Source organism: Colobus angolensis, unplaced genomic scaffold (genome assembly GCF_000951035.1).
Source record: "Colobus angolensis palliatus isolate OR3802 unplaced genomic scaffold, Cang.pa_1.0 Scaffold327, whole genome shotgun sequence".
NCBI classification, from domain to species: domain Eukaryota; kingdom Metazoa; phylum Chordata; class Mammalia; order Primates; family Cercopithecidae; genus Colobus; species Colobus angolensis.
This window is the reverse complement of record NW_012116566.1, coordinates 3,558,832-3,583,120: the sequence shown is the minus strand read 5'-3', so window position 1 is coordinate 3,583,120 and position 24,289 is coordinate 3,558,832. Positions and strand designations below refer to the sequence as shown.

Sequence of the window (24,289 nt, the reverse complement as noted above, 5' to 3'; positions counted from 1 at the left end):
ACTAGATGTTATTTCCAGAATCCTGAGCTGAAGTTCGCAGTGTAAGATCCACTGACCGCGAACTTCTGTGTCTACACCATTTCAGGTTATTACTTGCTAAGAGTCCTTGCTGTTTCATGCATGTTAGCAGTCCCCCACTGCGGAGACTCACTCTCGCCCAGCCTCAAACCTGCCCACACCATATTTCCTGAGACACCAACGGAGAAAAAGCAGCCAAAGAGAGAAGGAAGCATGTGGACATTGGGGCACCACCATTTGCAAGGTGGGGAAGGGAGATGGGGCCTCCTGGGAGTTTCGCCGCTAGCCTGGATGTCTCAAATTAATAACATTTTTCATTTCCGTCTCTGCAATTGCACTGGAAGCTTTTCCAGGGTTCTTCAAGGCCTCCTCGCTCTTTGATTGCCTCTGCCAGCTCCAGCTGCCCCACATGGCAGAGCTGCCTGCAGTGCAGCCTGTGGTTACCATGGAGACAGTACCCCACGGAAGAGGAAGGGTGAGGCAGATGCCAAGTGGCACCGCAGAACATGACTGCAGCATCACGGAGCCCCAAGTACTCGGGACAGACGTGTCTATGAAAGGAAGGAAGGTGGGGGAATGACAGAGCAGCAGGGCTGTGTGGCAGACAGGATATGGGAGAGACAGGGAGATACAGTTAAAATTGTCAAGTGTTTCTGGGTATGATTCACTGTTTCTACCAAAATGAAATACAAAAATCAGACCTTCAACTTTATTAAGAAATTAAACGTATGTATATATACACACAAACATATACATACATACACATATGCCTGTGCATGGGTATATGTAAAACACAAGAAAAGTTTGATTTGCCTTTTCTTAACATCTGGGAACAGCATTTATAGAAAGGTTAATTTCCATGGAAATATCAAAAACCAGCAAGATGGCTCTGGAGCATGCTACCATTTTATTTGACCACATTATTGTAATAATGTTTCCAATCACAATTCACATCCTATTCTGTGCCGTTCATGAGCTTTTGACATTCATTTTCTCTTATACAAAAATCTCGTTTCTATTTTATGTACAAGAATTACAAAACAAGACTTGTTTTACTAATAAAAACTATGGGGCCGCAAAGAGTAGCTCTCAAAATTAAAGTATATGTATGCTATCCAATTCTCAAAAGTACACAAAAGGCTTTTTCTCTGATGTGGTCAGGGTTGTTCTCCAGTATTTCAGTTCTTCATCATCCGGGCACATGGAAGGACTGGACTTCCCTCTCCCTTCAGAGCTGGGCATGGTCATATGGCCCATTCTGCCTGATGAAACAGGAGTCAGCGACACATGACTCAATCTTCCATGTTATTTCCCTACCTCCATGGCTATGGAAGATTGTGCTGAGATGGAGGATCCAGTAGCCTGGGTTCTGGAGTCACCAGGACTGTCAAATTCTCCATTCAACTCTTGCCAATCCATGCCCAAAACATATCAACTTTTACTCTTGTGGGCTGCTGAAACCGGGAATTATTTGTTAAAGCAGCCTAACTTAGTTCATCGTGATACACAACCCCCCTTATTCAATTATAAAATATTTTCATTAAAACATTATGCTCATTTGTAAGAGGGGCCCAGAAATTTATAACATATTCTCTTTTCAAGGTCTGCCAAGTTAGGAAATGATTACTATAAAAGGTAATATATGAAATATTCCATAATAAATGGAAAACAAAAGTTCTGTAAGAGTTCACTTTGGGCAGAGGTTAAGACTAGAATTATTAACACAATGAAGTGCATTTAAGACAGTAATTTTAAAGAGTTAATAAGCCAAGAAGAAGGCCTTCTATCACCAGTCAGATGTGGGGGTCTACAACATGGAATGAAGGCTCAACTACTGCTACGACCACTACTGCTGCTGCTACTACTACTACTACTGCTACTACTGCTACCATTACTACTACTACAGCTACTACTACTACTACTACCGCTACTACTGCTACCGCTACTACTGCTACCACTACTACTACTACTGCTGCTACCACTGCTGCTACTACTACTACTACTACTGCTACTACTACTACTACTACTACCGCTACTACTGCTACCACTACTACCGCTACTACTACTACTACTACTACTGCTACTACTACTATTATTATTATTATTATTATTAAAGGGAATGAATTGTAGATCCCCTTGTGCCCAAGAAACTCTGCATGGATAAATTAACTTGAATTTTTCATTTAATTTTTAATTGCCACATAAGAATTATACATATTTATGGGATACATGTGATATTTCAAAACATGTATACAATGTGTAGTGATCAAATTAGAGTAACTGGCACGTCCATCACTTCAAACATTTATTATTTCTTTGTGTTGTGAACATGCAAAATCCTCTCATCCAGCTATTATTGCTAACGATAGTCACCCTACTGTGTTACAGAACACTAGAACTTATCCCTCATATCTAAATGTAATGTTGTACTCATTAACCAACTTCTCTGTATCCCTCCCTCTCCACTATCCTTCTCATCCTCTGGTAACCACTATTCTACTCTCTACTTCCATGAGATGAAATGTTTTAGCTCCCACATATGAGTAAGAATATGCGGTGTTTGTCTTTCTATGCCTGGCATATTTCATTTAACATAATGTCCTCCAGGCTTTTCCATGTTGCTGCAAAACACAAGATTTCATTCTTTTTTTAATTTATTCATTCATCCATCAATAGACATTTAGGCTGATTTCATATATTGTTTATTGTGAATAGTGCTGCAATAAACAGGGCATAGATACCTCTTTAACATACTGATTTCCTTTCCTTTGTATAGATACCCAAAAGATTGCTGGACCATATGGTATTTTTATCTGTAGTTTTTTGAAGAACTGTCCTACTTTCATAATGGCTGTACTAATTTACATTTCCACCAACAGTGTAAAAGAGTTTCATTGTCTCCACATTCTTGCCAGCATTTGTTATATTTTTTCCTTTTGATTATATCCATTTTAACTGGGTTGAAACCATATCTCATTATGGGTTCAACTTGAATGTCCCTGACGATCAGAGCTGTAGATCATTTTTTCATGTACCTGTTAAGATATCCTATTTCCTTTTGATTATTTGCCCATTTTTACTTGGATTATTATTACCATTATTATTATAACTGCTGTTGAGATTCTTATATATTCAGGATATTTACTCCTTGCCAGATGGATACTTTGCAAGTATTTTCTTCCATTCTGTATGCTGTCTCTTCATTCTATTGATTGTTTCCTTTACTATACAGAAGTTTCTTAGTTTAATATTAATATGATCCCATTTATGTATTTTTGCTTTTGTTTCCTGTGCTTTTGAAATCCTATCCAGAAAATCTTTGCCCAGACCAAAACCATACAGCATTTCACCAATGTTTCCTTTTAGTAGTTTCATAGTTTCAGGTATTACAGTTAAGTCTTTAATCAATGTTTGAGTTGATTTTTGTACATGCTGAGAGACAGAGTTCTAGTTTTATTCTTCTGTAGGATAAAGGATAATAAATAATAAGGGTCTAGTTTATTCCAAAGAATATCTCTCAACATACACAAATAAATAGATATCTAATTTTCCCAGCAGCATTTATTTAAAAGATTGTATTTTCCCCCACTGTGTGTTCTTGGAACCTTTGTCAAAAATCAGTTAACCAGAAATACATGGATTTATTTTAGTGTTCTGTTTCATTGGTGTGTGTCTGATTTTATAACAGTACTACAGCTTACTGCAGTACTGGTTACTATAGATTTACAATATATTTTAGAGTCAGGTAGTGTGATGCCTCCAGTTCTGTTCTTCTTGCTCAGGATTGCTTTGGCTACTTAAGAATCTTTATTGATTCCATAAAAATGTTTTAATTGTTGTTTCTATTTCTGTGAAGAATGTTATTGGCATTTTCAGCATGATTGCTTTGAATCTGTAGATTTTTTGAGTAGAATGGACATATTCATTTTAACATAATAATTATTCCAATTCATGAACATGGGATATTTTTCTATTTCTGTGTCCTCTTCAGTTTCTTTCATCAATATTTTATAGTTTTAACTGTTGAACTATTTTATCTCCTTTGTCAAATGTATTCCTAAGATTGGGGGTTTGGTAGCTATTGCAAATGGGATTACTTTCTTCATTTCCTTTCCCGATTGCTCACTGTTGGGCAGATAAAAATGCTATCTTTTTTTATTGTGATTTTGTATCTTGAAACTTTACTGCATTTATCACTTATTTTATTATCTTCAAGTTCTAGGATACATGTGCAGAACATGCCGGTTTGTTACATAGGTATAAACATGCCATCAATTGCACTTATCAACCTGTCATCTACATAAGGTATTTCTCCTAATGCTATCCCTCCCCTAGTTCCCCACCCCCTGACAGGCCCGGGTGTGTGATGTTTCTCTCCCTTTGTCCATGTGTTCTCATTATTCAACTCCCTCTTATGAATGAGAACATATGGTGTTTTGTTTTCTGTTCCTGTGTTAGTTTGCCGGGAATTATGGTTTCCAGCTTCATCCATGCCCCTGCAAAGGACATGAACTCAACCTTTTTTATGGCTGTATAGTATTCCATGGTGTATATGTGCCACATTTTCTTTATCCAGTCTATCATTGATGAGCATTTGGGTTGGTTCCAAGTCTTTGCTATTGTGAATAGTGCTGCAGTAAACATACATGTGCATGTGTCTTTATAGTAGAATTTACTATATACAGTATGATTTACAATCCTTTGGGTATATACCCAGTAATGGGATTGCTGGGTCAAATGGTATTTCTAGTTCTAGATCCTTGAGGAATTGCCACACTGTCTTCCACAATGGTTGAACTAATTTACACTTCCATCAACAGTGTAAAAGCGTTCCTATTTCTCCACATCCTCCCTAGCATCTGTTGTTTCCTGACTTTCTAATGATTGCCATGCTAACTGGTATCTCATTGTGGTTTTGATTTGCATTTCTCTAACGAACAGTGATGTCGAGCTTTTCTCATGTGTTTGTTGGTCGCATAAATGTCTTCTTCTGAAAAGTGTCTGTTCATTTCCTTTGCACACGTTTTGATTGGACTGTTTGTTTTTTCTTGTACATTTGTTTAAGTTCCTTGTAGATTCTGGATATTAGCCCTTTGTCAGATGGATAGATTGGAAAAATTTTCTCCCATTCTGTAGGTTGCCTGTTCACTCTGATGATAGTTTCTTTTGCTGTGAAGAAGCTCTTTAGTTTAATTAGATCCCATTTGTCAATTTTGGCTTTTTTTGGCATTGCTTTTGGTGTTTTAGTCATGAAGTCTTTGACCATGCCTATGTCCTGAATGGTATTGCCTAGGTTTTCTTCTAGGGTTTTTATGGTTTTAGGTCTTATGTTTCAGTCTGTAATCCATCTTGAGTTAATTATTGTGTAAGGTACAAGGAAGGGGTCCAGTTTCAGTTTTCTACATATGGCTAGCCAGTTTTCCCAACACCATGTATTAAACAGGGAATCCTTTCCCCTTTGCTTGTTTTTGTCAGGTTTGTCGAAGATCAGATGGTTGCAGATTTGTGGCGTTATTTCTGAGGCCTCTGTTCTATTCCATTGCTCTATATACCTGTTTTGGTACCTTTTTGGTGGTGTCTTTAAATTTTTCTAAATGTAAGATCATGCTATCTGCAGACAGTGGATAATCTGACTTCTTCCTTTCCAATCTGGATGCACTTTATTTTTTTCTCTTGTCTAATCACTCTGGGTAGAAGTGTCAGTACTATCTTGAAAAAAAGTAGAGAAAGTGAGTATCCTTATCTTACTCCAGATATTAAATAAAGGCTTTCAACTTTAGCCCATTCGCTGTGATGTTAGCTGTGGGTTTGTCACATACGGCCTTTATTGTTTTGAGGCACGTTCCTTCTATAACTAATTTGTTGAAAGTTCTTATCATGAAGGATGTTGAGTTTTATCAAAATGTTTTTCTTCATCTATTGAGATAATCATATAGTGTTTTGTCCATTCTGTTGATGTGATGCATCATAATCATTGATTTGCATATGTTAACCCATCTTTGCATTTTGGGACAAATCTCACTTGATCATGGTGTATAAAAGCACTTTTGGATGTGCTTCTGAATTCAGTATGCTAGTATTCTGTTGAGGATTTTTATATATATGTTAATCAGAGATAATGGCCTGTAGTGTTATTTTTTGTTGTTGTTTCCTTGTCTGGTATTCAAGTAATGCTGACTTCATAGAATGAGCTTGGAAAAATTCCTTCCCCTTCAATTTTTTGGACTAGTTTAAAAATAATTGGTATTAGTTTTTTAAACATTTGAATTCATCCATGAAGTCAGCCAGCCCTGAACTTTTCTCTTTTGGGAGACTTTCTATTACTGATTTACTCTCATTACTTGTTATTGGTCTGTTCAGGTTTTCCGTGCAAATGGAAACCACAAAAGAGCAGAAGTAGCTACATTTATATCAAAGAGAATACACTTTAAGTCAAAAACTATAAAAAAGAGACTAACAAGATCCTTACATAATGATCTTTGGGTCAATTCAGCAAGAGGATATAATAATTGCAAATATATATGCACCCAAAAGGAAAGTGCCCACTTTCATAAAGCAAATATTAATAGATCTAAAAGGAGAAATAGGCTGCAGTAGAGAGAAATTCAACAAAGAAACACTGGAGTTAAACTACCCTCTGAACCAAATAGACCTAACTGCATTTACTGAACATTTCATCCAACAGCTTCAGAATACACATTTTTTCTCATCAGCACATGGAACATTCTTCAGAACAGACCATATGTTAGGCCACTAAACAGGTATCAACAAATTTTTAGAAATAAAATCATATCAAGTACATTTTCTGACCACAACAAAATAAAGCTAGAAATCAATAAAAGAGGAACTTTGAAAACTACAAATATATGGAAACTAAGCAACACACTTCTGAATAACCAATGGGTCAATACAGACATTAAGAAGAAAAATTTAAAATTTATTCAAGTAAATAAAAATGGAAACGCAACACAATATACCAAAACCTATGGAATACAAAAAAAGCAGTACAAAGAGTAAGTTTATAGCAATAAATGCCTACATCAAAAATGTAGAAAGATTTCAAATAAATAACCTAAAAATGCACCTCAAGGAACCAGAAGAGCAGGAATAAACCAACGCAAAATTAGTATAAGAAAAAAAATGTTGGCGCAGAAATAAATGAAACTGAGACAAAAGTATAAAACATCAACGAAACAAAAAGTTGAGTTCTTTTCAAAAGATACATAAAATGACAAATATTTTGCTAGACCAAACAAGATAAAAAGAGAAGAACCAAATAGTAATTTATTTGGTTATTTAATAACCAAATAAAACCAGAAATGAAAAAGGAGACATTACAACTGATACCACAGAAATATAAAAGGTCATTCAAGACTACTATGAATAACTATATACCAAAAAATTGGAAAACATAAAAGAAATAGAAAAATTCCTAGATGCATGTAACCTACCAAGATTGAACCATGAACAAATCAAGTTCAATTTGGTTTTCTGAAAAGCAACAAACAATTGTTTAGTACAAGTGTGTGCCATGCAATATTTGGAACATAATCGCACCAAAAAAAAAAGTATGGTTTATATGAAATTCAAAGTAAAGTAGGCATCTTGTATTTATATGTGCTAAATCTAGCAACCCTAACTATGTATACTTTCTAAGGATTACATGGGTTGGGTAAAAGGGCTGGTGAGGAGGCATTAAAAGTCTATCTTCAGATTATCAGTAAGATGATTCTTAAAGAGTAATTACATTTTTTGGCCTTGTAAATGGAAAGAAGATAGCATTCCCCACTCATTTGTTAAAGTAATTTCAAAACATGATGAAAATGCTCTTTGCTTCTATAAAAAGCCATACTCTAAACAAAATACCTGAGCAATTTTACAAAGATCAAGTTATCTGTTTCTTTTGATTCCAAGCCACCATCAAATAAGACATTTTCCATTCTATTGCTTTTTCAAAATAATTTTGAGTACTTATTCTCCTTCCCCTCACCTTTGCCAAAAATCCATGATGTAACTGATAAAATATTTTAGGCTGATTTACTATTTAATTAGAAATCAATTTGAATGATAATTCTAAAATATTGGGACATAGTCTAACCCCACTAAAATCAAACAAAAACATCTTTCCCTTTACAGAGGTATTTAAAAAGTTTGAGCAAGCATTAAAAAAAAAAAACTTCTAGTGTTAAAAATTACGTTGTAAAAAAGAAATAAATTTTACCTTTTAGGACCTAATTTCTCCTATTATAAGCATCTTAGATTACTATGGCACATTTGTTAAAATTAATGAACCAGTATTGATACATTATTATTAACTAAAGTTCATACTTCATTCAGATTTATGTAATTTTCCCTAATGTTCTTTTACTGTCCCAGGGCCCTATCTAAAACACCACATCACATTTAGTCATCGTGTCTCCTTGGGCTCCTCTTGGTTCTCAGTTTCTTTCCTTGTATTTGATGCCTTTGACAGTTTTGAGGCATACAGGTCAGGCACTCTGTAGAAGGTTTTCCACATGATTAGACTGAGGTTATGGGCTTTGTGGAGGAAGTCACAAAAGTAAAGTACTATTTTCAACACATTATATCAAGGTATGTATCAATGAGATTTTTTAAATTGACAAGTTTTCATGAATTGCTTACTCATCTCCTTGGATGCTAAATTATATTTTAATGCTTTCAACCTGGTATTACCAGCATATTCAATTTGAAGTAAACATTTGGACAAGACTTCAGGGCTTCAATTTTATAAATGAATGGCATTCTTAAATTAATTCTAACCTCATTTAGAATAATCATCTGACATTTCAAAATACAACAACAAAATGTTGCTAAAATTTAGAAAATAGAATATTATAAATATTAGAACATTGCATCTGTCCTTTAATTAAACCTACTATAGCTTAGAGGCCAAAGTTACAACCTTTCGGCTAGGCTAAAAGACCCAGGAAAGGTAGAAGGTTGACGAAGATAAGAATATTTGCCTGTGACAGAGAGTGACTGCGTGCACCCCATTCCCCAGGGCCAAACATACTGGCCCACAGTTCTTTAAATTGCCCAGGGACTTAAGCTAATTCTTTCCAGCCTTGCCAACCTTAATCCAATCAATGGTTTCCCCCATGACCTAAGAGTTGGCACATCTCCCTTAGTACTTGAAAACACAAGAGAATTCAAATCTCTTATTTGTCAAGCCACCAAATGAAGAATTTCAGGGGGAAGAAAGGAATACATGTTATTTTTCAATTGTTAATCAGTTCCTCCATTGAGGAGAAGGAAAATAATGAGAACATTTTTATAGGTCAAACATAGTCACCTGTCAGAAACTTCACATGATCCTACCTACTACTTGCAACACAGCAATGTAGGCCTGGTTGTGTATTCTTCAAACTCCCAGAATGACTCTTTTTTTTTTTTTTTTAGATGGAGTCTCGCCCTGTCACCCAGGCTGGAATGAGGTGGTGCAATCTCAGCTCACTGCAACCACAGCCCCTCAGTTCCGGTTCAAGCAATTCTCCTGCCTCAGCCTCCCAAGTAACTGGGACTGCAGCCAGGTACCACCACGCCCAGCTAATTTTTCTATCTTTAGTAGAGACAGGGTTTCACCATGTTAGCCAGGCTGGTCTTGAACTCCTGATCTCATGATCCGCCCACCTCAGCCTCCCAAAGTGCTGGGATTACAGAAGTGAGCCACCACGCCCAGCCGCTAGAATGACTCTTAAATAGAAAACTTTACAAGGCATGTACCACCCTCGGTAAATAATCAGATGAAGGCCATTTTCCTTCTTTCTGTAAGACTCAAAGCCAAAAGCTGGAATTACTAGACAGCAGGCAGAATGTCAATCATGCAGCTGAAGATAGGGAGAAGGGGCCAGAATGCCACCTTCCACCGAGTCCTGAGATGACCTGCACCCAGACACACCACAGGTGACACATTTTCAGTTACAAACCTTCAAATGTCTCTCTAGGACAAAACTGAGTTAGTGATTTCAAGACATAATTTAGAGCAGATTCAAACACTACAGATGCACAGCTATGTAGCCAATTCAATGCTCCAAGAGAGAAACAACTCAATCTAAATTAGTGTTTGAGTGGGTAGTCACAATGTAAACATCAAAGGGGAACTACCTTAAAATACTCTTGTTAGGCCAAAGGAACCTCCCCAATCTAATGACACATTTGATACCTTCAAGCATTTCTACGTGCAGGTTTATATTTCAAAGACATAATTCGCTAAAGGCACAGCTAATTTAAATAAGCAGGGGATTTCGTGATAGTGGAGTCCAAACAAGAAATATTAAAGTTTATAAAAGCAAATACTTCATTTTGTATTAATATAAATTCTCAGATACAGACATTTCTTATATGGGATGAAAAAAAGTAAACATGGAATTACTAAAATATCACGCTTGAAGTCATAAGAATTCACTTCTAACATTTTATTACATTGCAATTTTTAAAACTCCATATCCCAAACACATTAAAATTTCTTCTTTATAAAGGACATCACAATGTTTTCAACCTTTATCACTTTGGTCTTATGCCAAAATTAGCATCTGAATATTTTATAGTCTTTTAAAATACTTTACTTTTCTTTTAGTTAACAATATTCCAAGTCATAGATAGTAACTTCAATTTAAAGATAAGGAAAAATATAAATTCAATCTGAGAAAATAAATCTATTTTGATAATTATATATTTGTACTTCCAATTTTGCCATTATTCATCTACACTTTCTCATTATAATGTCTTGAAAAAGTAGCCTGAAATTTCCCATCAGAATCAACTTTTTCCTGCAGTTCACAGTCCACTACTTTTTTTTTTTTTTTTTTGAGACACTGATTACTGGTCCCTGAAAACATAAACTTGGTACCGTTCTATTTTTTGTTTCTATATTGGTTCATATTAAAATCATGAACCAAAAGTATATTCTCATATATTTAACATATCCTCCTGACACAAAAACCTGTCATAGCTGTATTTATCATGAGATAACCTGCCTTTGAAAGACAACCTGTTCTATCTGAGGATGCCAAGAAATCCATGGCAGTGACCTGAGAGGCAAAAAGCACTATATTACATCTGTGCATGGAAAGGCAGGCAGCTCTTACAAACTCATCTTCATACTGATCTCTCACATCCCTTCAGATACACTATCTGCCTTCTGTCTTGTCTTCTGATTTCAACATCTATCTATTATATGACTTGATGACCATATATTAAAATTTTATCCTTCATAAGGCAGCTACTTAGAAGCCAGGTATACATTAATGCTTGTGAGTTCCTATGTGTACTATATCAGTAAATGATCAATTTTAAAGTCATTTTAATGACCAACCTTCAAGGAGGTTGCAGTCTAATGGAAGGAAACAAGGAAATAAACCTATAAACCAACAAATAAATAAATAAAACAAATAAATAAGATGATTTCTATCACTCATATGTTATGAAAAAGATCAAAAGGATAACTGTTAGGACAGAAACATTTGCTTTAGCAGGATGATCAGCAGAGACAGGCGGCCAAAGTGGCTGCAGCCTAATAAACCCGGGAACAGAGAGGGGAGATAAAATAGAAAGAAGGTGGACCTTTTGCTGGTTGTCACCGCTAGGGTTATAAACAAAGGCAAGATGTGAGTGAATTAGAAGGAGCCCTAGGACAGCTGTAGGAATGATGAGCTCACAGTGGGGTGGCCAGGCAGGAGCCTGCTGCAGAAACCCTGGTGGGCAATGAGACAGCTGGATCAGCCTCTTAAGACTGAAGGTGGCAAGAAGTGGGAGGTTCAACCAAGATGTGAAGCATCCGTGCAATTTTGAAAAATACACATAAAAAGGAACTCTGGAATGCCATATGTTAATAAATATAGACATGTGGGTCTAGGTACTCTATATACCATATTGTTCTGTGTATCACATTCCAAATTTTATAAATCAAAGCTAAACATTTAAAGAGAGCTAAATAATCACTTATTAATAAAACAGCTCAAAGAGCTTCATGTTATCCATCAGGAATTATCATTCATTTAGGGAATAATTCAATACCAAAGTTCCAAAATCTGCCACCAGAGGTTGGCCTTCCTTGACACTGGGTACCTTGCTGGTTTCATCCTGTGGTCTCTGTTATGGATTGAATGTTTGCGTCTTCTCCCCACCCACCACCAAAGTAATATGATGCAGCCCTAGCCCCTGTGGTGATGGCATTTGGAAATGGGGCCTTTGGAAGGTAATTAGTGTTAGATTAGGTGATGGGGATGGGGTCGTCATGAAGGGATCAGTAGCTTTCTAAGAAAACAGATGAGAGTTCTACAAAACGCCATATAAGGAAAGAGCAGGAAGGCGGCCATCTGCACGTCAGGAGGAGAGCCCTCACCTGGAATCAAATCTGCCAGCATCTTGATTGTAGACATTCCAGCCTCTAAAACTGTGAGAAATAAATGTTGCTTAAGCCACACAATTTGTAGTATTAGGGCAGCCTGAGCCAACTGTGACGGTCTTGGAAAAATTTGGTGGAATCCCTCCAAAGACAGGATGCACTATCACTTGACATTGGACAAGTTTTCCTGAACTTCTGAGATGAAAGGGGATATAGTATGTTAATAAATTTGGAAATATCTGTGCCCTTAGGAAACATTTATGCCCTTCCATGTGGTACTCAATTATCCACTCAGTGCTACAGCACAGTCTGTGAATCTGTTGTCAGAACGTTCTACCATCTTCTCCTGGTGATTCATTAACAGCTTCACAAATTCTTCTGACATCATAATATTCTCTATAACATCACACATCTGCACATCAGAAAACCTGACATCTTGCATTGTGTCTATATTTTTAAGCCTAGTATGCACACGCAGCTTGTTGATGATGGCGAACTTTTCCACATGCCAATGGTTTCATGCAAACAGTATAGCACCACGTGCTGATATTAGATGACTAGCCTACCTTATTTGTCTTCTCAGTGCCTTCTAATCAATGTACGAACAGTCCTACATTTCTCCAAATAACCAGAAATATCTATCTTCAAAGCTATGCTGACAGTAAACATGTAAGTAACAATGCTCTACTAATATGAAAAATATTCAGCAGAAAAACTGAAATCACTTCTGTAGTAGAAGTAACAATTTAACATAAGTCCTGGGTATACATATTGAAAATTAATAAGCTACAGCAAACAAGAAATATCTTCCCTCATAATCCACAAAGCAATTTGCTTTAAAGAATAAAAAGAAAAAGGAAAGGCAAAGGACAACACACAACTGTGTAAGCATCAAAGACCTTGAGAGAAACTGAAAAAAAAAAAGAAAAAGAAAAAGAAAAAACATCTTTGGAGTTAGATAGCACCTTCTTTCTAAAAAAGAATTCACATAGCCACCAAATCCTGGCCCACCACATCTCAATTAGCTAAAATGATAAATAACTGTAAGGAACAGCATGTATATTTAAAATCAGATGAATATCACCTAAGGATATTCCAAGAGTCACTGAACACGACGAAATCTACTACTGGTCCAAAAATCTGTTACATTGCTTTCAAAATTCTTATCCTCTCTTTCAAGAGATAAAATATGAGAAAGCACTTGTAAAGACTAACATGCTATAAAATTCTACGGAATAACTTTGCTTATATTTCCTCCCACACTCTGTTCAACTTAAGACAGCGCTTTATCCAGCCCCGTCACCAGCTCTCCCACTTGCGGCTCTGCACTGCCCGCCATTCTGTAGGTCTGACTGCACTACTGTAAAACGCACGATTTATCAGGCCACAAGGAAGCCATATAAACTCATATTATTACTATGTAAACATAAAGTATTTATGTTTACTACTGAAAGATCTTGAATCCTAGTAGCAATTAATGCATTTTAAGAGAATCGGCACATGGAGAAAGGGAAGGATTTCAGAGATGTGATGGAATTAAGGCTGCACAGCCATCTCAGTTGGAAATCTATGTTTGAAAAGGATAGAAATAGCTACCCTTCAACTAGAAAAATACCATTCAGAGAGGGACAGATTATGTAGCGTTGGAGGTATATACATCCAGAGCTTGCTGCTGGCTACCATTTATAACTTCTTGTTTCTTTTAAAATTAAATTTGTCCAGTTTGTTGAATGAATGCATAAATCAATAAACAGTGGACTTGCCCATTATAATAGTTCTGTTTCTAAAACGTTTAAGCTACCTTGCACCTTCCCACTTCTTGAAATTCCTGCACTTACTAGGTGTTACCAGACTCCCAGCTCCTATCTCATGAGAACATCCTCAGCCTTCCACATCCATTGCCTATATTTGCAGAGGAAGAAGGATGATGCCTGAACATTAATTTCCTCCAGCCATCATCTTGGTTCTATCCTCTGACACTCTGCTTCTTTCCTATGTCCACAAGTACAAGCTAAGTACACTCCATGAGTCCCCTCAACTGCGGCAACAGGAATTACGGTGTCACGGTACAATTTATCACACAACCTGTGCTAAACTGCTGAAAGAAGACTTTTGATTTATAACGAAAGGAACTCATATCTGAAATTGCTATAGGCAGTCAGCAAAATGAAGATTAGCATACCCTCTCAAGTATCTAAAACTTTGTAACTCACTAAGTAACATACTCATCGAGGAATGTTTAACTTGACTTCTTTACTTCCTTCAAAAGTTTTGGGAATCGAGAATAAATTAGATTTCTGTAACTTACACATGATTTCTTCCTATTGGCAGGCTAGAGTTAGAGCGATAAGAATTCTGTGCAATTTTGTTCAAAGTATTTAAGGAAATATGCTCAAAAAATGGAAGCCAACTATGGTTCACACTTCTAAAACTGTTCTGATAAAACCTCACAGGTGCCAGACTCGGCAGTCCACCAACACAGAAAATAATATTCTGGAGACATTTCTACAGACTTTACTCTTGAGGGACAATAGGGCTTCATTCAACTCCCATCTTTAAGCAGCAAATATCTGTGCCACAAGAAAAAAACACAAGAAACTTTTTGGGCCAATTTTGTATAACGTACAATATTTGAAGCAGTATGAAGAAATAACAAGAATTACTTCTACAGATGGATAAAGGAGAATTCTTCCTTTAGGCAATACACAGTAGCATGAAATGTGGCAATATCTTTACAGCCATTATGGAAGTGGGCATTTTATAACGACATTAGTAATGAAATTCAGAGATTTAGTTTTATAGGCAAGAAAATCATTTGACTCGAACTCTTACCCCCACCATTACTGTATTTTTGAAGTGCACCAAAAGTTCCCGAGAATATATTTTATACTTAAATGTTCGTTATGATTAAGCTTCACAAAGCATTTTCACCTAAATTATCACAGCACATTCACCAAAGCCCTGTGAGTTGTTATCCCAATGAACACATGACAAAATAGGCAAAGAAGCAAAGTCACAAGAGAAGGCAAGTGCCAAGCATGATTTAGATCCCAGAACTCGGCATCCTAAGGCAATGGTCCCTCCAGGGTGCTGCAGTGTCTGGTACCCAAAACCAACCCAGAGCAAGCAAAGAAATCTTGGTTCAGGAACCATTTTTGCCCCAAATGATTAATTATTTGTTACGTGCCTACTACTATCCGGTGATTTGTGGATCAATTATTTTAAAAGACAGATTACTAGTATGGAGTGGGGCTGGGGAGAAGCATGGTCCTATGTGACCAGAGAGAAGGAGTGTGTGCCTGGGAGCAGGGGGAGAAGGTAGAAAATCATGTGTTTGCCTAAAAACAGCGTCCTGACTCTTCCCAAGGAACTTGAACTTGAGAAGTGAGGCATCCCTGAAGAATACACAGTAAACTGCCAGAACCACACACAAAGCACTTGCACCCATGAGCCCCAGACTGCCACAAACATCTTGCCTTTTCACACAGTGGTCCTGGAGTCTGTGCAGGTGCGTAACTATGCCTCATCTGGGAAAAGCAAAGGCCAGAATTATAGAAAAGCATCTGGCATCTGTATTATTTCACAGCACAAACAGCTAGTGTGTGTTGTAATCGTGAATACACCACATACTCTGCTACGTATTTTAAGTCCATGGTCTCTTAATTCACCCTCACAACAACCTGAAGACACAGGAATTATTGTTTCCCCTGTGTTAACAATGACACTTAGTGGTAAATTATCCACTCACTAAGAAAATGATAAAGTTGGGATATGAACTCAGTCAGCTGGGGTATAGCTTTGGAGCTATTTTCTCAACCATTTGCTCCACTGCTGTATTTACTACTGAGACACACGAAATCAGCAAGCAGTAAAATGTTTCCTCAAAGAAGAACTCCTGTAGGACAAATAAGTCTAACTTCAAGCTTTAGAATTATGCTCCCAAAATAGGAACAAATAAAATGATATATAAGCTGTTAAGACATGACAAAGAGTCACATAATTACTATAGACAAACAATATAAATAAATTTTTAAAAAGGAACATAGATAAATTGAGAAATGTGTATAAGATATAAAAAGATAATTCACAAAAAATTAGATGCGGACAACAAAATTATAAAATATTTAACCTCAGAAATATTAATAGAGAAGCTAATGAATTAGAAGAAAACACAATATTTCCCCTATGTAATTGGAAGATTTTTTTTCTCATTACAGCACCCAGTGTTGTTGAAATCATGGGAAAATTGGCACACTCCTGCAATGCTGAGAGAAATATAAATTATATAATCTTTCTGGAAGACAAATGAACAACATATATCAACAACCTTGAAAACATCCATTTCTAGGAAGTAATCTAGAGTAAATAATCTGATGATGACTATTTAGTTATTAGGATCTTAATTACAGCATTAAATATAACTACCAAAAATGAAAATGTCATCAATCTCCAAAACAGACTGATGTAAGTAAATAATGTTACATAAAGCTATGGAAAAAAAACATTAAAGATGCTAATTATATGAGATGTTAATAGGTAACTAAACAGAATATGAACAATTTTTTCTAAATTTAAAAATGTGTATCGCTTGACATTTCTGCTAAAAAACATAGTCATTTCTGGGGCTTGCAACCATGCATGAATTTTAACTTCTTTTAATCATTTCTGTATTTTTGAATTTTCAATGAGCATGCATTACTTTTGAAAACAAACAAATCTCAAACTTAAAGAAGAGAAAACATAAGTATGGCTGAACAAAATCTGTGTAATCTACATTCCATGATGAACGACCTTTGTTAACTTTAAGTCATGCATTCAGCTAATTAATGAACTTCACTCCAAAATAAATATATACTATTCTTTTCAAGAATGGAAAGGCATGCTTTTCTTCTGCATAATGTTATATATATGTGATATATTTAGTAGAAAAGTAACATATAAAGAATACAACTCTTGAAACCCTGACATAAACACTGTGTTCTCACATTTGTGAGTGGGTATGTGTGCTGGGTATCACATTCAATATAGTTATTTGCCTTGATTATCTTCTTAGCTTTAGTATCATGAACAGTTCTCATATAATTGGCTACTCTGAAAACGTAATTCATAATTGCGTATTTCTTTGGCTAGAGGTGCCATAACATATCTATGTACCTGCTATGAATTTAACATTACTCTTTTTCAACCCAAGTTAAGCAACACAAATAATCCGATCCAGATGCTACAAGCCCCAGCCTTTCTGCATCAACCTTCCATGTCCCGGGTTAATGAGATAATTTTTACTATCTCTGAGACTTTTTATATAACACTTCTCTGTCTTTCTGGAGGATTCCTCTTCCTCCTTATTCAGTTTCTCCATGACCCCAAGAACAAGGCTCCACACCAGTGAAGACTGTGTTAGAGATGAGAGATTGAACTGTGGCTCTTTTACATTTGGAGCTACCAAAAAGGTTGCTCTTTCTGGAAATTACATCATTCTATACTGTTGAAGGTAATGACTGCTATATTACTCTAATATTTGAAAGTCCAAATAAAATATGTGATAGGGAATAAAATTTATTTTTAAAAGTGAGCATTTTTAGGTTGAGTAGTCATGCTTAGAGTCAAATCATATCTATTTAGAAATGCAATCTTTCTCTTCTTTCTTTACTGTGTCCATGATTCCTCCTATTAGTTGCGAAACATCAAACAGCCACCAAAATCTAATCATTTACACTGAGGTAGAAAAAGCTGTGAATAATAGCTAGCCTGGATCACTTATATACGGTTTGGGAAGTCAGATTTTGATGTCATCTTTTTTATGTCTAATTCTCACCACTTACAAAGTGATCCAATTATTGGCAGTTAAAGAATAACATGAGAAATAGGGGAGGAATGTCAACGGTAAGTTATTTTAAAGTTGGCTATACATAAATCTGAATTTCATGGACCATACTTGCTATAAATCAACCAGGGCATTAGACACTACCTTGGTAATTCTTGATGTGGTGTCAAAATACCATGAAATATTTAAAGAGCTCAACTACCAAGCAAAGCACTGTGAAAGCTACTATATCCAGAATTCTATCAACTAGAATTCTTTATAAACCATGCCAATGGGGAACACTTCTTCTCTATTCTGATATTTCCTTTCAGGGGAAGGGAACTTAATTAATGTAACACTGCTGGCCTCTCTCCAGCTTTTCACTTTCTCTGCCTCTGAAGAATAAAGGAGCAGCTTGTGTTGCTTCTTCTCTCTTCCTCTGGAGATCATCTTCCCTGCAGAGAGCAAGGCTTGGCTCTGCCAGCTCAGAAAAAGCTCTGTCCCTGTGGGGAGGGAGGAGGGAAAGAAGGCCAACGACCTGGGATGTCATTCAACTGCCACATCAAGCTATGTCTAATCAAAACTGATATTTTTGCCCATGGCAGTCACTTACTTATATTTTTCCCTTGCAATATCCCAACTTGCTCAGATGGGGAGTGGGGAGGAGGAGAGCTAGATACTTATTTGATTCCTTAAAGACACCAACAACCCACATTCCTGCACATTTTATAACTCTTAAGGTAAATATATACCTTTCTGTGGTTTATGTTATTGCATATTTAAATGCAAAGAGATAATACAATAAAGTATTTTTACATTATAAGGAGGTTCCTAAACCAAAAGAACGAACTGCATAAAACATGCACAAAATGCAGTTTTCTTTATACATATCTACTGGACAAAATTTCTAATGACAGTTGCGATAATCACATGTGTCAAACCAAAAATGTTACCAATGAGAAAACTCTGGTCCTTACCTAGGCAAGAGAAGGGTATTTTCTAATATCAATGATCGAATTAATTGTTCCCCCATCATCTAGTGTTATAAAGTAAACATCCTATTCAGTAACATTTCTGTATCATTCAAACCTTGTAGAAATGTTACATATATTTATTTAACCAAATAGAATTGGCTCACCTGCTTACTTTTATCCAAAAACAAACAAACAAACCAGTAAGGTCTTTTATCGTAACATGTATTTTGCTCTGGTAACTTATAATTGGCAGTTCCCATAACAACACATAATTTTGAATACAAATAACTACATTTATTGTCAAAATGTTTTTCTGAGTGAAGGTAAATTTGTCCCCCGTTATACAGGTCACATTCTGAAACAAATTCCAAGATACACTGAATCGTGATTATCCTAAAAATTATGTTGCTGAAGATCACAGTTTTAAATCAAGCCCCTCTGGGTTTGATCATCCCAAGGACCTGGGCATCTTCAAACCTGGAAGAGCTGGGCACTTTTTTGTCTTCACTGCAGCTCTTAAGAGTGAAACGAAAGCGAAAATGACCATCTATTTTCAAAGAGGTACCAATTCACACTCTTTATTTCTCTTCAAGCACTTGAGTTTAATTGGGGAGGGGGCCTTCCCTTTATGTAATACATTCACTGTTTAATATGACATTATGATGAGATTCATGCTCTGTGGTTCTAAACAGAGCAGATGTGTAATATCTGACCTCACAGAGAGTGATGCTTATTAAACTGTCTATGACAGTCTTTGTACAATATTAATCTTTGTAGAAAATTTGATCTTAATCAGGCGACTAATATAACACTAATAGAGAATATCAAAGTTTTATAATTTCTACTAGATTAGAATCTTTTTTAATAATGGTGTTGGGAGACATAAGTTACTTCTCCTTTAGCTTAACTGTTATATACTTTAATATATAAAGGGCTGGTATGTTTCAGAACAGAAAGTTTAGCATATTTTATACGCAAATCGGCATAATGAAGCAATATTACAATAGGGGTAGGGCTAGGGAAATTATAGCCATTTAATACCCTTTGTTAGAGAGGATGGTAACCTAGATAACCTATTTAATTATATATATATAAAATATCAGTACCTGTCTTAAAATGTATATATTGATTTCTTGTGTTTACACAAATTTTACAATTTACAAGCCACTTATCCATGCTCTTACTCACTTTATCCTCAAAGAAACTTTTAAGATATTCTGTCTTATTGTACCCATTTTACAGCTGAAGAAACTGAGTTAACAACTGAGGATCACATAAATGGTGAGGGATACACAGCTAAGAAGAGACAGGGTTGGAATCCACCAAAAGCCAGTGCTCTCTCCACATCTCTGCACCCACCAGAAGGAGAATGCAAAACAGCATTTCACTATGGAAACTTATTTTTCCAATAATTGTCATTTCAGATCACAAATATATTTCTAAAGAAATAGTTGGACTCTGACATACAACGTGTGTGTGTGTGTGTAACTTTACTACAAAATATTGTAATATATAATATATAGGAACCTAATAAAATAAGTTTCAATATACGTAATTCATTTTGCAAGTAATGTGCCAAGAGAGACAGGTGAAAATTTATCTAAGATGGAAAGTTTCTAGGAAGCATTGTTTCACTTATTTAATGATTATTTCCAATTTGTCAAAAACGAATTGATACAGAGTACAACTTCGATATCCTAACATAGCTAAGACACTTCCTACAAATCAATTAACCATGATTCAGAGCTTAGAATTGCACTTAACTGCTATGTGATCAAAAGATAAACAACTGGAGGTGTCATAACTGCAGATTTTTGTTACGAGTCTTAACATTTAATGGACTAAAAAGCACAGTATGATCAAATATTTCTGTGAGTTCCCTGTGTGGAGGTACTGTTTGTGACTATAACTGAGTTCATTAAACCCAACCAGGCAGTTTGTTAATCAGTAGGATGGATTGGCACACAATGTGACAGAAAGTATTTACTGATGACAAGTTTAATATTTTATATTAATACAAAAAGCTGTTGCTTTGGCATATAATCAGATAACTTGAAGCTAGCAACAAGTATCATGAACTGTTCCCACTCAAATTAACTTTTCACACACCAGAAAGCTATCAAAGTACTGTGGCCAGGAGAACACCTTCAGAAGATGAATGAGGAAAACCATCATGGAAGCCAACAATGAATTTGGCTTGGCGGTGTATTTGACTTGTAAATCACCCAGGAAAGAGCCACACCTTCAGCTGAAGTACTGGACTTGAAAATGACTGGCAGTCCATGCTTTGTTTTTGTTCACTGCCTGAATTCTGACATCCAAGTTGATGTACTCACAACGATGTTAAGTATTTTAAAAATGAAAACTCTGTTAGGAAGAGTGAGACCAGCATCAAGGATTTCCCTCTAAGGAAGTGAAAATAATGTTCACACAGAGGAAAAACAAAAACGGGTATTCCCATTTTCTGTGGCTAATCATAAAGAAAAAATCACTGGAAGTTCAAAATGTCACAGTTTCTATTTTAATTCAATTGACTCGTTACAACTGTATACACTAGTCCATACACAGTGTACTGACCTTATGGACAAATTACAATACATTATTTCAAATGTAATTTTAATGTTTTCTTAAAGACAACCTGATGAAATTACTCTGAAAACTCCTTCAACAAGTCCACATAAATGTATACCACACAAAAAAGAAGTTTGATAAGACAAAACGGAAAAAAGCAAGTTCTGTAACATTTTCTGCAAATGCACTGCATATTCAACTAAATACCAAAGTAATATTATATTTGAGAATATTGTAACTTCATTTTTAATTTTACAAGCCATTATGAAAGCAATATTATCCTTAGACATTATTTAACAAAACTATAAATTGCATTTGCAAACTAATATTTGATTTTTATTTTTGTCTCTGATGAACAATTTCACCGGGAGAAAGAACTGGCTTGTATTCTATTGTGAAAGAAGTAAAGCGGATAGAAATACCGCAATTTGACAGTGCATGACTTTTATTACAAACAAGGAAAACATTAGCGACACCTATAATGATTGGGTTATACAACTCCACAAACGTACACCAAATTAAATAACTCCTAAGACATGACAATTTTATTAGAGCAACAACCTCCATTCAATCAGGTAATATCATTTGCAATCCACAATATAACATAAAATCCACATATACAGTACATGTAGTTTTTTTCTCATGCCCATCGGCCGCTCTGGGTGCACACACAGGCAAAGAGCAACACTAACTAGTCCTTTAAGAATCATGCTTAAGACTGAAACACTAGGCTCAAAAGGAAATGAGAAATGTATGCTACTTCATCTATTGCTTCTTTTTTGAAAGAAATTTTATATTAAAACAATGCAATGGGCACAACCGTGTGTTCAAAGTGCTCTCGGAAAGTTCCCTGAATGTGAATAAGGTGAAACTAAGGCAATATTGCTAAAAACTAATCGCAGTATTCAATTAACTTGAGCCGTATAGACCTTGTCAGTCCTTCTGCAACACTGACTTGTGATTAGTATAATCAAAGGCCTCCCAAATTTCAACACTTAACTTGGAATGTAATCGTCTTCCTTCAAGCCCTGAGCCCTTGTAACCCACAGATCAGTAACGATACCACTTGACATTTTTCCCCAACAACAGTAGGAACAGATTCTGCGTATAGCAACGATATGTTAATAAAAGACAGCTGAGGGCAGTTTAAAGCATCTAGTTCATATTTGAGGATACTCGCCCCTATATGTCACACTTCTCGTAGCACAAATCCCCAAAATAATGCACAGGTTCACCGCCATAACTTGATATGAGTCACAGCAAACACTTCTCCATGGGATTTTAAAAGTGGTGCAGCCCCGAAGCCTTGTCATTATGTAGGTGAACGACCAGCAGCAGAGACGAGCTGGACTCCCCTCGGCAGCGTCAGCCCCTGATGAAGTATGCACAACGAGATAACTCCTGGGGAGTTTCAGCACCTCCCTATTTTCATGGAAGTCACTGCAGAAAATCCCAAGCCTCTTAAATATTGGTCACACAGTTCTTAAAAGTGAAAATTTACACCTGTCAGGCCTAATACTATGCTTATAACATTCTCTGTTCTCTAAATAAACATATTTGCTTGAGCACAGTAAAAATACATCTTAATAACACCTTCCAGAGCTAAGGCAAACCAGATAAGCTCAAATGAGGCACACAAGAAAAGAAAAAAAACACCTTGGAACCACAACCTGCCCCCCTCTCTCTCATCTCCCACACCCTTTATACCCCCACGGTTACAGCAAAATACAACTTTGGGCATTTTGGAAGTAACTGTTCTTTGTGACACATATACACACACACATACACATACACAAACACACACCCCAAAAATTCCCAAGTCTGTTTTCCTACCACACACACCAGGAAGGCTGCATCACCTTTCTAGTGACTTAATTCTGAACGTAGAGGCTGAAACCTGCCGAGTGGCAATCGAAGAAAACACATTACACACCAGAATAAGATGAGGGTAGGGAAAAAAGAAAAAAGCAGCTTCGCTTTCAGCCATTAATTACGGATCACCCCAATTTCGCATCGCTTATCTCCCATACACACGCACAGCCTTCCAAACCTGGTTTTCAGGCGGCGCTTTCCGGAGCCTGGCTGTCTATTGTCAGCACGCAGAAGCCCCCGAAACCTGTGAAGCCGGCTGCAAAGGCTTGCTCTGAAGCCGCTAAATATAGACCAAGGGGGCTCTGGGTCTGGCAAGCCGCGGGAGCCTGAAGACATGGCCATGGACGCATATGACTAAGTCTTTCCATTTTGTTCTAGCCAAACATCGTAATGACATTGAACATAAGGGCAAAAGACTGGAGGGAAGTCCTCCCCACCCCCACCCCGTCTCCTCCCGTATATTAGGGACGTCATGAATGCACCGGGTATGTTCTCTGGGTGGCGGGGAACAGCATTGTCGGTGTTGCCCTAAATACGCTTCCTCCCGGGGAGATGGGTGGCAGGGAGGGAGAGCACGCAGGGCAGCCACTTGGTAACAGCTCCAAGAAAGGCACTAACCCCGGACCCCCTTCCAGGCACAGCGGCTTCCGAGGGGGACCTGGCGCGATCGCGGTCCTCCCCAAG

The 24,289-nt window shown here is 36.6% G+C and overlaps 1 protein-coding gene across 1 annotated transcript in view; it reads right to left on the bottom strand.

The window, feature by feature from the left end:
- CTNND2 (catenin (cadherin-associated protein), delta 2) overlaps positions 1 to 23,997 on the bottom strand; it is a 935,009-nt gene extending 911,012 nt beyond the window's left edge. The window contains exon 1 of the mRNA XM_011951767.1: positions 23,784 to 23,997. The gene's annotated coding sequence lies outside the window, so the exon portion shown is untranslated. The remainder of the gene's footprint in view (positions 1 to 23,783) is intronic.
- Positions 23,998 to 24,289: the final 292 nt, after the last annotated feature.